At 45.7% G+C, this 13098-nt stretch overlaps 1 protein-coding gene across 32 annotated transcripts in view; it reads left to right on the top strand.

Annotated features, from left to right (window-relative positions):
• Positions 1 to 2621: 2621 nt before the first annotated feature.
• The window catches only part of SYNE1 (spectrin repeat containing nuclear envelope protein 1), a 492315-nt gene continuing 481838 nt past the window's right edge, over positions 2622 to 13098 (top strand). For 27 of the 32 annotated variants that reach the window (XM_060419830.1, XM_060419826.1, XM_060419828.1 and 24 more), the window contains exon 1: positions 2622 to 2978. The gene's annotated coding sequence lies outside the window, so the exon portion shown is untranslated. Of the gene's footprint in view, positions 3176 to 3603; positions 3696 to 13098 lie in introns of those variants that run through there. The other 5 variants (XM_060419835.1, XM_060419825.1, XM_042253637.1 and 2 more) reach the window with 3 other exon arrangements.

The raw sequence follows: 13098 nt of genomic DNA, 5'->3' as shown, positions 1-13098 counted from the left end.
GTGCATAAAAGTTTGTTTTGAAGGGACTTAAGACTAATGGAAGCAGGTGGAAGAAGAGGCCCGCTTATTGAATTTCACTTGTGCACATCTCTGAAAGATGCACCTCTGGTAAGACCCTGGGTTGCTGCTTTCAATAAATCGACAACATATTTAATTGTGGTAAATCTCTGCCGTGGTATTAACACAATTACATAAAAAGGAAAGGATAGTCATATAAGGGATTCACTGTTGATTTCATTTGGCCATTGGGGTTTATTTTACAAATACAGGGAACACAGTGATGCGGCCATTGGGATAACGCTGAACTGAAACCAGTTGGTACTTTTTTGCTGTTGTTTTCCACCTCCCGTAAATGCAGAGAAGAGGTATTGGTGGCCCTGCTGCCATGATGCTTAGGAATGGGATTCTGTGTAAACTTAGAGGGTCTGAAGAACAGACAGATGAGGAGGACAGACCGTAAGCTCCATGGGGGAGGAAATCAAGTTGCTACCCAGACTGCTCTCTCTCAGCCTGTGATGGCCCCATGGGTTCTATTTTGTTGCTCTCAGAAACTGGTGTTCTCATTGCAATCAGTCCAATCAGCCTATTGCAAAGCAGAGTCGGTATTTGACAACTTTAGAAACATCTAGAATCATGGCAATAATAACTATAACTATAAAAATGGCATTAACTATATTGCACTTCCTGATTTCACCAGACTCTGATCTATGAAATCTTGCCAATATTAGCTCATTTACTCCCCACAATAGCCCTGTGAGGTACACTGTTATAATCCTGATTATGGGTTTGTAAAGTCTGAGTTTGTGAGAGGTTAAATTACCAGCTAAAATGAAGACAGATAGTTAATGGTGGAGTTGAGACTTAAGCTCAGGCCTTTCTTGTTTCAAAACCCAAGACTTTAACTTTATACTACTATGATTTCCTTCTGCCACACACGACCTTATGTCTCACACACTTTTTATCTATTAAACATCACTTGAACCCAAGCACTTTCACCACCACCATCACCGCAATGATGAGGGCTATTATCTTTCTAAAAGATTACAACTTCCTAACTGATCCACCTTTACGCATTCTGGCCCCACTTCTAATCTGTTTTCCATTCTGTAGCCAAAGGAAAAGCTTCAGGACTTAAGTGTTATCACATTGCACCACTTAGAACACTGTAAAGACTTCCCCTAATGATCCATCTCTTTGGGCTGGTTTTTAAGACGTCCACAATCTGCCCTTCACTTTGTTTTGAGTCTCAAGAGGCCCATTTTCCCCTGAAGCTCCTGTTCTCTCCCTTGCTTTCTCTTCTGCAGTCCCATGGGTTTTCACTTCTTCAAAAGCACCATGTGCTTTGCTTCCATGGATCCTTTGCCCTGGAGCGGTACTCTAGACCCCAGTCTATCTGCCTTCCTCTTAGTTCAAGTTTCTTTTCCTGCAGCTCACAGTTCAAAAGTCACTTCCTTAGCAAAGTCTTCCTTATCTTTAAATTGATTCCTTTCATTGGAGGTTCTCAAAGTATTTGCCTTCTTTTGGAAGCTGGGGTTTTATAATTATTTGCATGTTTTTTTTTTTTGATGAATGTCTCTCTTCCTGATTATACTGGAAGCTCAGTGAAGGCAGGAGCCAGGTTTGGTTTTATTTACCACTGTGGCTCCAAAAGTTAGGACAATATTTGTGATATGGTAGGTGTTTGAACAATATAGTCAAATAATGAAGCTACAACACACTTCTCTGGGGTTTATGAAAAAAAGTCAAGCCTTTCCCAAAAGTCAATGATATGCTTAGTCCTTCGGTAGAGGATAAAAATGAGCTGAGAGTGAACATTCAGTTCATCAGGCAACCAATGCCAGCCAGAAAGCCCTAGACTCCTGCCTATCTGCTCCTGGGAGAAGAGCAGCTAAGTCTAGGGAGGGAGTTTCAGTTGGTGAGTGAGTTGGTTAGATGAAAGCACAGACCGCAAGGAAGAGCTCAGCTGCCCTCTCACCCTCTCCTGAGTGACAGGCCTGCAGCTTGGATCTCAGTCCAGTCATATGCAGGCAGAGGGTGGCAACTGCATGGCTAGGCTATGGTCACCTCGACAAGGTGTTCTGGGCAGCCATGCGGAGTGCCACCCTGAGGCAGAGGATATGTTCAGAGTGACCCCCGACACCACCTTCTCCAGGCCCGACTCCCTGCCGCAACGTTTCTCCAATGAGATTCATTCCTTGGTCTCTAAAATATGTAAACACAAGGAAACACGTCAGATTAACTCACTAGATTCATTTCAGATATTATTATTTTGTTAGAATCCAGAAAGAAAAGCCTCTGAAGAAAATGCAAAGCTAAAGAGTGTAGTGTTGGCAGTGAGCTAGGGAAGGCAGCAAGCAAAGGAAAACTTCATCCACTGAAAAGCTCCAGCCTCCCATACTGCAAACGTAGATAATGGGAAAAACGATTTGTTCAGATTGAAAATTCGAGAGAGTAATTATTATTTTTTAAGATTCTTGCAACAAAGCTCTAATTATTTGAGTTGCCCACAGTCCTGTTGGACCTGGGCTTCCTTGTTGGTGAAGAGAGACTGTGTTTGACTTTGCTTGGAGACCATAAAACCACAACAAAATAAATTCTTCAGGAGGCTACCCGGCAACCCCAGGATCTCCTCGACACCTTGAGAAGGGCTTGTGATGACAGACTCGCCGAGAGCGCGAGGGAAGAACCTGAAGGCAGGTCTCCAGCGTCATCTGGACGAATAACCGAGAAGAAATATCATTAAGAGGTCGGGTGTCTCCTCAGGAAACCGAAGCTTTATAAACCACAAGAACAAAAGCCTGTATAGTCTGGCCCGTCTCCCTAAAACTGCATGCTACGGAAGAGGTCAGCCGTTAGGATCTTTTTCGAAAGTTGATTGAAAAGGGGCCAGAGAAATGTCCTCAGTGAACCGCATCACTTCCTTCCTGGGACCATCAGCGAACCTCCCCAGCCTTTCAAGATAGGTTCTGCCCTGAAAGGTCAGTCGGGCGGTGGAAATCCCAAGCAAAAGTTAGCAGCCGGGGCAGAGCATCTCCTTCCTGGCGCTCTCGGCCATTTCTTTCCTCCTCGACCCCCGGGGAGGTGGACCGGGGGGAAAGGCTCCCCGAGAAAGACAGAGGCGGAAAGCCTTTGCCGCTGCAGCAAGACGCTGGAGGCGGCCGAGCATCTCCGGGAGGTAGGGGAAGCCGGGGAGGGAGCCTGGGCGCCTGCCCCCAGCGGTGCCGGGGACCAGCGCATCCCGGGCGCCGGGCGCGGGGCGCGGGGCGCGGGGAGGGGCGTGGCGGCGCACGGGCCGCGTCGGGAACCTCCCCGACCTTCCCTAGCCGAACCCCAGCGCGGGGGGCGGGTGCGGGGGGTGGCGGGTCGCGGGGAGAGGCCTGAACCCCCCCCTCCTCCTCGGGTGCACCCGGAAGGAGGACCCGCTCGCCGAGGGAGGGCAGAGTCGCGGAGCCGCTGGGCGCAGGAGTGAGTGAGCGTGCGAGCGGCCCGAGAGCGCGGCGGCGGGCGATCCGCCACCGGCCGGGGAGTCGGCCCCCTGCGTGCCGTCCTCGGTCACCGGGGCCGCCCGGCGCCCCGCAAAGCCCCGCAGCCGCGCGCCCCGGCTCCCGCCACCGCCGCCGGCCCCCAGCGCGCCCGGCCGCAGCGGCTTCGCCCGCTGCGCTGCCCGGCACCTGGACGAGCCCGAGAGAGAGAAGGTAAGAGAGAGGCTTTGGGTGCCAGCCGAACAAATTGCAGACAGATTGTAAGCAAGTTTGCACTTGCAGGCTCCGGTCGTGCGTGCTTAACGGGAGGGAGAAGGTGGTGATGGTGGCGGTGGTGTGTGTTACGTGTGTGGTACTCGGGGAGATACGGAGGTGGGGGGCGTCCTGCCAGCTTCTCCTACGTACATACTCCTATTAATCTCCGCCTCCCCACCCCGGCTTGACATTTCGGCTTGTGGCACTTCTCCCGGGGTCCAGAGATGCAGAAGCAAAAGGCAGCCGCCTTCTTGTTGCGATGGTCGGGGCTGCTGCTACTATCAGATGGGAGATGTAGGGCGTTGAACAAATTCCAGGAGCCTCCCTTCCTCCACTGACTATTTTAGGAAGGGCTGGGGGAGGGGACATGGGTAGCGCAGCCCGGGGGGCTTGAAGAACCGAGGAGGCCGGGGCTTCAGATTACTCCAGCTGTCGCCTGCGATGGCAGGCAGGCGGAGCCTACGCTAGAGGGCAAGATAACTTTCATCTCCTTTCCAGAAAGACACGTTTCAGACAGATTTTTTGCATCACTGCCAGAGGGAGTTCTGTGAAATGGTGGTTCGCCGAGTGGCAGGTGTATGGCAAAGGGCACGAAAATAATGTAAAATAAAGCAGCTATTAGCCATCAGGGAAAGAAATCCGGTTGAGAAAGGGGGTTTGGAGGACTGTCTGGGATAACAGATCTGAAAGGCTTCAAGTTCAGGCCCTTTTTCATAAATAGAGTCAGGTTCAGCAGGGGTGCGGGGTGGGGGGCGTGGACTGGAGAGGTGAGGACGTGCGGGGCAGTGGGGAGACACCAGCTGCGAGGTTTAGCATCCTAGAATGTTCATTTCTGAGTTTTTCGGTTGGGGATAGAAAACCTGTATGCATCTGAAATTTTTCTGTGCATGTTAAGAAAGTTCAAAATGAATGATTTTTTTTTCCCTCCCTCTTCCTTAATGCTTGTCTATTTTTGTCTTCATCTGAGATCCACTTTTCCAAAGAAAGCATTTGTATGCAGGAGCCAGACTTGTGCAAGAGAAAGTATGATAATTTTCGACTAAGCAAAGGTTGTTAATATGACCCCCATCTGTATAAAATGCTGACTTAACCATGAGTCATGAGGATTGTTCTTGGAGAGGCTTGCTGTTCTCCATGAGCAAAAAGATTAATAGGATGGATAAAAAGTTCCTGACATCACCAGAAAGGTGTCATAAAGCCACATTGCTATTTTGTCTTGCATTTTTTAGTCTGTTTATTACTTTGTGGCAAATTGAGAACAAAAGTGCCCAATCAATGCTAACTGAATATATTTATTTCACACAGAAGATAAAGGCACAGCCTCAGACTGACTCAGATAATAATATTGCTAGCCTTTGGAAATACTTGCTCAGTTATTACATTAGAGCTTCACTTTGATCTGTCTTAACTAATGATTTCTTCACAAAATGGTTTATTTCTTTTTTTTGTTGTAAGATTCCGCCCCCCCCCCCCACTTGATTCTTCTCTGCAAAGGAGTAAGGATTGGGAAAAGGTGGTTTGCTGTTTAAAAATGTTCAAGAATTGCTGTGTTCAGTGGGGAGGGTGCTGCAGTAGGACCTGATTTCTGATAATTAGGCAGCCCACACAGCTACTTGGAGGTGAAGGGAGGTGTCACTGAAACCGGATGTAAGAAGCCCATGACTGGGCAAGGTTGGTGACAACTTCTCCTGCAGGGCAGGCGGCACCAGCCTAGAGACTGCAGCCACACCCTGTGGTCTGAACAGCAGTCTTGCAGGACCCAAGACACCCCTTTGAGCAAATCTGCTTATCTTCTCTTAAAAGTGTTAAATGTGTCCTTCCTTGTGGTCTAAACCAGTGAGAACTTCTATTTGGCACAAAGTGCAGTCTAGACTCTAGCCAAGCTGGGGAGGAAAGGAGCAGATATCTCTGGGTGGGATTTTACACTCCAGGCGAACCGAAAAAAAGTTCAATTATGATACAGTATCTGTCATGCACATCAGCTCTGTACTTTTTTTAGTTATTTCTGCATATTTTTGTTCTTCCAAGGACAGGACCAATTTTTGTTTGTTACCCTGTAATATTTATGAATTGTGGGTGCTTGGTCACATCTGATTCTTTGCAACTCAATGGATTCCTCTGTCCATGGGATTCTCCAGGCAAGAATAGTGGAGTGGGTTACCATTTCCTTCTCCAGAGATCTTCCCAACCCAGGGATTGAACCCACCTCTCCCATATTGGCAGGTGGATTCTTTACCACTGTGCCATCTTGTGGGGAGGTGTAACATTCATAACAGTGAATAATTACCAGCACTACACACTGATAGCCAGTACACAGATGTTAGTAATATATTTGTACTGACTACAGGATATCCCTCTTTTCCCAGCCATTTAACTGTCTTGGTATTCATTAATTAGTGCCATGACTAAAGGATGCGTAGAGAAAAACAATAATTAAATGTAAAATTAGACACTATGTGACTCACTCTGGCTAAGGATTGATAGAAGCGGGTGTTGAAATGTATTTATTAGGTTTTAAAATTTTTTGTTTAATAGTGGATTTTAACAGGAGTGAAAGTGAAGTCGCTCAGTCGTGTCTGACTCTTTGCGACCTCATGGACTGTAGCCTACCAGGCTCCTCTGTCCATGGGATTTTCCAGGCAGTGGTACTGGAGTGGACTGCCATTTCCTTCTCCAGAGGATCTTCCCAACCCAGGGATCGAACTCGGGTCTCCCACATTGTAGACGGATGCTTTACCATCTGAGCCACCAGGGAAGTATTAATAGGAGTGCCATTGTACATACTGAGACAGCTAATGAAATGCTACATACAGTTGTGAATCTGTGTTTGTTTTATGGTCTCAGTTCATCTTTTTCACCTAGAAATGAGCCATATCATCTCTGGTTGTTGCAGAGGCTGTAACTTTCTGCTGTAGTTTCCTAATACTTAAAAACTTGTTACATTGCCTGAGGATATAGTCTTGTGGCTTAGCAGTGTTTCTTCTGGTGTTGCTGTTCTGTCACTAAGTCGTGCTCGACTCTCTGTGACCCCATGAATTTCGGCAGGCCAGGCTCCCCTGTCCTTCTCTGTCTCCCCGAGTTTGCTCAGATTCATGTCCACTGAGTTGGTGATGCTATCTAGCCATCTCATCCTCTGCATACCCTCTTCTCTTTTTGCCTTTAATCTTTCCCAGCATCAGGGTCTTTCTTACTGAGCTGGCTCGTCTTATCAGGTGGCCAAAGTATTGGAACTTCAGCTTCAGCATCAGTCCTTCCAGTGGATATTCAGAGATGATACTGAATTCTTTTTTAATAGCACAAACAGGAGACTGCTTTAGCAGTCAGTTGTCCATTCTGCTTAGAGACTGGAAAAGTCAAGTTGTAATGATTCACTCCTGTGCTTTTCACAGGTACCGGGGTTAAGAAGAGCCCATTGTTCAGACAGCAGATAGTCTAAATTCCCTCTGCAGCCCACACAATAAATGCAGCAGATGGTATTGATTAGATGTTCTCTTTGCTCCCGCAGTACCCTGCATTTTTCCATTACAATACATGACCTACTTTGTTGTAATGCTGTTTATATCATCTTTCCCTCTGGAACACAAACTCTAAGGGGGCTTATCTATCTTGTTTACTGCTGTTTACCCAGTACCAGTGTGTCCTTTACACGTGAATTCTCAATGCATTTCTGTATGAAATAATCAGTACAGGAATCTCACCTGTATGTTGTGGTGAGTGGATATTGCTTGCCACTTCATAATCTTAGTTCCTTCTCTGGAGAGGATTTGGAGATGGTCTCAGGACTATTAATTGGTCCATGACCCATCAATGTCTCTCTAATTCTCTCTTCCCAACCCTTTCCACCTCTTCCTTCTCTACCTTCTACAGTATATTGCACCCAATTAAAAACTGTTAATTACCCTGGGGGTAGTGAGCTCACTGATGGTGCTGGACCTTCCTCTGATGTTCTAGTTCTGTAGATCATGCCCACATGGGCAGGAAGAGGCGGAATTAAGAGTCACTTCCATGTCTTTTTAGTCCAGAGTCTGTGCCTTTCTGCAGACCATCTTCCACAGTCGGGGGGTTGTTGAAGATGTGGCTGAGAACCTCCCTACACAGAACCAGCTCAGAATCATCCTGATTGTCAGAACAAAGTGTTAGTCACTCAATTGTGTCTGACTCTATGGGATCCCATTGATTATTTCCTCTGTCCCAGAAATTCTCCAGGCAAGGATACTGGATAGGTTGCCATTCCCTTCTCCAGGGGATCTTCCCAACCCAGGGACAAAACCCGGTTTTGTCCCTTGCAGGCAGACTCTTTACAGTCTGAGCCACCAGGGAAGCCCAATCAGAGCAAAGCTAAGTTTACACTCACATCTTCTAACCTCCGGAACACATATCTTGTAAAACCTCCTTTTACGATCATTGTTTGATTCATTTGAAATTTCTTATCAAATCAAAGGGGCATATTTTCCCCTTTAAATTTCAGTATCAGTAAAAAGCAAGAATATCAGAATTTCACAAAATAGGAAATAATGTGTGTACATGAATGATGAAAGCAAAATATTTAATCTCATGCCCAAAAAGGGAAGGATGTTGCATCAACATCTTTTACTGTAGGGAGGAACAAGTTCTCTGGGGGTTGCCCTGCAGAGGTAAAGTAATGTGAACATTGTTCAATAAAACAGAAATATGTTCTAGGGGCTAGGATGTGTTCAGGGATGTAGTTGATATCAGTGGGTAGGATGTCAAAGCAACGATAGTTGTGATCTCTGCGCCTGCAAAAGGTTCACAGCGTGGTTAGAGGGAGACGAGACTCACTGGTGAGGGATGTAAGATGAATTGCTCTATCAGAGTGTGGATTGTTGATGCAGAAGGAATGGAGAGAGTTGCTGAAAGTGTGCTGTGTCTAGGTGTGGCTTCACAGGCGGTATGGGTGATGGGTCCAGGAAGCCTTTGGGTTAGATTAGCTGGGAGTGTGAAGGAGTCATTAAGAAACTGCTCAGCAAGAATGTGAGGGTATGAAAGGCAGAGTTTGGGGAAATAATAACTTGCACAGCCGCTCTAGTGCTGAACTCAGCCCATGGAACCATGGCCCACACAGAATCTCAAGTCAGAACCCTGAGAGTCCTCAAGATCCCCTGACGGCCCCACCTCCCACCTCCTGTCTCCCTTCCCCCACCAATCACCAAGTCCTGCATATCTTGCCTTCTTAAGATGTTTTGGATTTTACCCTCCATTCATTCGCTATCTTGTATAGTCTCTCATCATGTTTCAGCTGGGTCCCTAAGATGCTTTCCTAACTGATCTTCCTGGAGCTTTGTGTTGTTAACCTCAAATACACCCTTTAAAAATGTAGCTGCTGCTGCTGCTGCTGCTGCTATGTCGCTTCAGTCATGTCTGACTCTGTGCGACGGCATAGAGGGCAGCCCATCAGGCTCCCCCGACCCTGGGATTCTCCAGGCAAGAACACTGGAGTGGGTTGCAGTTTCCTTCTAAATTGCACGTGATCGCTTCCAGCTTAAAATCCCTCGGGGTTTCCTGTTGCCTCCTGGGGAATCAGAACCTACTTCTGAGCAGAGCACTCAGCCATCTGGTTGCTCCCTCCTTCTCCAGCCTCAGCCCCAGAATGTCACCTGGTCGAGTCCCTCACTATCTGTCTGTTGGTCAAGCTGTTTCTTGTGTCCATGCCTTTGCTCAAGTTATTCATTCTGCCTGGAATGCATCCCATATTTTTCACCTGGTTAACTCTAACACCTTTACCAAGGCTCAGGGCAGAAGCTGTTCCCTCCCAGGACACTCTCAGAACCTCCAGATTGGTTTAGTACCCATGCTTTATATCCCTCATTTCTGTATTTGCACTTAGCCATGATTTTTTGTTGAATTATCTTTTCTATATTCTAAGCTTCTTAAACAATAGGTTATGTGTTGTATTCATCCTGTTTATCTAGCACTGAACTCTGGCACTCAGAATGTATTAGTTATACTGTGGAAGTAACACCAGGTACATGAACTAAAGATGGACTCAAATAGAGAAATTCTGAGCTTAATGTTGTTGTTCAGTTGCTAAGTCATGTCCAACTCTTTGTGACCCTACGAACTGCAGCATGCCAGGCTTCCTTGTCTTCACTGTTTCCTGGAGTTTGCTCAAACTAATGTCCATTGAATCAGTGATGCCATCCAACCATCTCATCCTCTGTCATTCCCTTCTCCTCTTGCTCTCAATCTTTCCCAGCATCAGGGTCTTTTCCAGTGGATCAGTTCTTTGCATCAGGTGGCCAAAGTATTGGAGCTTCAACTTCAGCATCAGTCTTTCCAGTGAATATTCAGAGTCGATTTCCTTTAGGATGGACTGGTTTGATCCCCTTGCAGTCCAAGGGACTCTCAAGAGTCATCTCCAACACCACAGTTCAAAAACACCAATTCTTCATCATTCAGCCTTCTTTACGGTCCAACTCTCACATGCCTACATGACTACCAGAAAAACCATAGCTTTGACTATATGGACCTTTGTGGGCAAAGTGATGTCCCTGCTTTTTAATACACTGTCTAGGTTTGCCATAGCTTTTCTTCCAAGGAGCAAGTGTCTTTTAATTTCATGGCTGCAGTCACCATCTGCAGTGATTTTGGAGCCCAAGAAAGAAAGTCTGTCATTGTTTCCACTTTTTCCCCTTCTGTTTGTCAAGAAGTGATGGGACTGGATGCCATGATCTTAGTTTTTTGAATGTTGAGTTTTGAGCCAGCTTTTTCACTCTCCTCTTTCACCTCATCAAGAGGCTCTTTAGTTCCTCTTCACTTTAAAGTTCACCGTGAGTTTAATGTGGTATCAAAATAAAGACAGAGACAGAAAGAGGGAGGGAGGGAGAGAGGGAACTATTTCAGTATTACTCCACTGAGAAGATGAAAATGATTTAGAAAAGCTAGGAGAAGGGTGATCTGTAAGGCAATGGCATGAAGAAATCCCTTTTAATTCTCTAATTCTTGATTGATGGTAGGGGCCTTGTCTTAATCATCTGTGAAATCCAGTGCTGAGCAGGGTCTGGCGTGGGATAGCTAAATTAAAATGAATTTCTTCCCTCATTTCTACCTAGTATATCTGTAGCTAGCTAGCTAGACTTCAGAAAGTTATAATCTTGTATTTGGAGAACCTTAATTTGTAACAGCTTAGGAAAGCCATTTGTAAGATCCTTCAGGCATTGCTCACTGTCCATCAGTCTTCAAATTAAGGTAGCTTTGGTATGTCGGCTGGTGGAATGCTTTTCCCCAGGACATGGAAGCTACTAATGGGCACACAGCTCCAGCAGGACTACGATCTTGATGGATGAGGGCTGGTTGGTAGTAATTATTTCTTCTCTAAGAATCCCTGGGGGAGCTACCCGCACACAGGTACCTGTCTAGCTCAGAAGCTGCCAAATATTGGGTCCTACTTCCAGTATCTTTGCAAGTAGCCAAGAGAAATCTGTCTTTACCTTCTTACAAGGTAACTCTGTTCACTGCATCGCAGCCCCCTAACTTGTTAAGTGGCCAGTACACCCTTTCTGGCTCCAGAAATGTGCAAGGTAGGAGCAGGGTAAGAGTGTTTAATATCCTTTTTAAGGTGGTAGTCTAAAAACAATGCTCTCAGCTTATTCAGGTATCAGTATATGCTAATATTAATGCCATTTTAAAAATCCGTTGTAATCTGTAATTACACTGTATTACTTAACCAATTCTTCATAAATACTGCAGGTTTTATGACCACACATTCCAGTTATGATGTTTGATTGCCCTCACAGACTCTTCTTATTTCCTTGCTAAAAGTGGACTGTCCCACACAGAGGAACTGTTTCTTTACAGTTTTGCTTTTGCCCTTTCCCCCTGACTCACTCTATTTCCTTTCTTCACCTTCATCATCACAGCCCAGAGATGCGTATGAATGTAAAAGTGTCATGTTCACATCAGTCCCCTTGGTTTGGCATCTTGGTTAAATTTATTTCTCTGTGTACATTTTTCACGATCCTTTTCTGTCATTAATTGTCCTATTCATGGCAAGACCTCTTCTTCAGTCAACCCTAGGGTTAGGAAAGGAGAAGGAAATGGCAAACCATTCCAGTATTCTTGCCTGGAGAATCCTGTGGATAGAGGAGCCTGGTGGGCTGCTGTCCATAGGGTCGCACAGAGTCAGACACGATTGAAGTGAGTTAGCATGCATGCATGCGTTGCAGAAGGAAATGGTAGCCCATTCTGGTATTCTTGCCTGGAGAATCCCAGGGATGGCAGAGCCTGGTGGGCTGCCATCTCTGGGGTCGCACAGAGTCGGACATGGCTGAAGCGACTTAGCAGCAGCAGCAGCAGGGTGAGGAAATCCTTGTTCAAAGTACGTGTCTCAATGTCAAGATTTCATCAACTGGTCTCCTACTTCTTCTTTGCTTTCCCATCTAACATGATGAATTAGACTTGACCAAAGTAGAAAATTCAGGAAGAGGTTAGAAGAAAAATGTCCTCTCTCTTAGCCCCCAACTCCACCACGGCCTTACAGTTTACTTTAGAATCTTTCTATGGGGAGGAAAAAACAAAATCAAACCCATTTGTCTCCTTAAATGACAGAGTCTCCAACTCAACAGGGAGGCCTGGAGTGCTGCAGTTCATGGGGTCACAAAGAATCAGACAGGACTTAGCAATTGAACAGCAAATTTTATATTTATCCTGTTTCAGTTCATCACATTTTAGGAGCTAAGATCTGATCTCATTCCTGAAAAGCGTACAGACAAAACAAAGCAAAGTAGATGTGCAAAGCCGGCTAAAACAGCCCAGATAAGAGAACTTGTGAATATTGAGAAATGCCTGGTGTTTTGGGTAAAAGTACTTTTATTTTCATAGATTGGTGAGAAAAAGACTAGTCTAAAAAGAAAACATGGAAAAACATGAACACTTCTCCTCTTAGCAGCCAAAACGTATTCTGTATGTTTCAAGTGCTCGTTTATTTTATCAAGCATCATGGGAATTTCTCACATTTGGCCTGTGCTATGCTGTGCTCAGTAGGGTCCAGCTCTTTGAGACCCCATGGACTGTAGCCTGCCAGACTCCTCTGTCTGTGGAATTTTCCTGGCAAGAATACTGGAGTGGCTTGCCATTTCCTACTCCAGAGGATCATCCCAACTCAGGGATTGAACCTGCGCCTCTTGCGTCTCCTGCATTGGCAAGATTCTTTAGCTCTGAGCCACCTGGGAAGCCCTCATATTTGCCCACCACTTTATAGATTTTTAAGTATTTTTATATTAGTTACTTCACTTGGTAATGAATCATCTCTTCAAATTAAATAAGCATAGCTCTACTTTTTGCACTTGGGTGACCTATATTGATTTTTTGAAAAATATTGAACCTTTTTTTCTATTTGGTTTCC

The sequence above is a fragment of the Ovis aries genome, chromosome 8 (genome assembly GCF_016772045.2).
Source record: "Ovis aries strain OAR_USU_Benz2616 breed Rambouillet chromosome 8, ARS-UI_Ramb_v3.0, whole genome shotgun sequence".
Lineage (NCBI taxonomy): Eukaryota > Metazoa > Chordata > Mammalia > Artiodactyla > Bovidae > Ovis > Ovis aries.
The sequence above is the reverse complement of the archived record's forward strand: the minus strand, read 5'-3'. Positions and strand labels throughout refer to the sequence as shown.